Source organism: Teleopsis dalmanni, chromosome 1 (genome assembly GCF_002237135.1).
Source record: "Teleopsis dalmanni isolate 2A chromosome 1, ASM223713v2, whole genome shotgun sequence".
Lineage (NCBI taxonomy): Eukaryota > Metazoa > Arthropoda > Insecta > Diptera > Diopsidae > Teleopsis > Teleopsis dalmanni.
Window position 1 is genome coordinate 167,588,020 of NC_051846.1, and position 1,623 is coordinate 167,589,642.

A 1,623-nucleotide genomic window follows, 5' to 3' on the forward strand; every position below is an offset into this window, starting at 1 on the left:
TAAAAATTCTTAATCCAAATTTTATATTCATCAGCAATTCTGTTTCAATAAGACTCATGCAACGTTTCTATTTAATTTTTGTTATTATTTAATTGTTTATACTTCATTTCAGCAAAGTGTGTAATTTTGTTTTAGAGGCTTTGAACTAAATTCTACTATAAATAAATAAATAAATAAAATTAATTAAATGTGAAATTGACAGTTTTTGGTTTCGATGACTGTGACATTATTAAATTGTTACTTAATTGTTTTTCAAGGTTGAAGATGGCATAATATATTTGGATTATAATTGGAAAGTACATATAATTGAAGTAAAATTGTTTTAATTTAAAATTATAATTAATTATTTCCGTTTTAACTATATTTGAATAATATTTACAACAAAATTTTGTTTAATACGAGTAGTACTTAAATTGTTTAATTAAGATCATAAAAAATTTGTTGCGCGAAAATGATATATATATATATAAAAAGTCAGTTTATTTATATATATTAGTGTAGATTAAAATTAATAACTAAAAATATTATTTTATTATGACAAATGTTTTTCTTAATGATCTGATATATAAAGTACTTCCTAACTTATAAAATGTTCACACTGCATTTTTTATCAAAAACTATGTATTATAGTTCTTCGAACGAAGAAAATGATTAGACATATTAATATGATTAAAAACTGCCTATAAAATTTATGGCTAAAGAAAACATTTAATAAGTAGTATATATATAGTTTAAATAGATGTTTTATATAAATATTCCATATAACGTAATTGCTTTATTACTAATTTTAAATTTTTTTACACAATATTTTCAGAATTATTTTTAAAAAATTATTCATGGTACTTACTTTATAATAAACAAAAGCTAGTTATTACTTTAAGCTTTTCAATTTTATAAATTACATTTAAATGCCATCGATAACTCACCTGTAAAGAGAAAATAAATAAATTAATTACATAGTTAAATGGTAAAAATTTTTTATATAAAAAAATAAAAAAAAATAAATAAATAAATACATTAAAATACTTTTCTCTACTTTTTACTGTGACTAATAAGCTCTGCTTTTATCTCAGTGCATTAAAATGTAATAAGTTTGAAACTATTACGACCGGAAGTATATGAAGGCGACAAAAATAAAGAGACTTTTTAATGACTAATTGTACCAGTAAAAGTCAAACTTATAAAAAAAAAGAGATTAAATCGTTCAACTTTGTCAGGAGGTTGCACAGGTTGAACATAAAAAATTGGACTGTCATGGATGTCAATCAAACAGGTGTTGCATTAACAGTTTTTGTGTGATTATTACGACCGAATGAAGGGAAAAAATTAGTCAAGTTGAAAAAATTTGTACTGCCAACACAAACAAAAAAAAATTCAAAAAAAAAAAATATAAAACTAAGTTTTCAGATTTATAAAGTTTATAAGGTAATCAATTTTAAAAACAGAGCGAGAAAAATTGTATCTGAAAAATACGTGCTTTACAGATCAGTCAATAAAACACAAAATCCGGATGTTGAAAATAAGCAAGTGAGTCAATGAAAGGAAGTCGAACGTATTTCGAACTTAATTTTTAATGTACCGGTCATTTTTTTTAATCAATAAAAGTGTGAAAATATTTTTTGT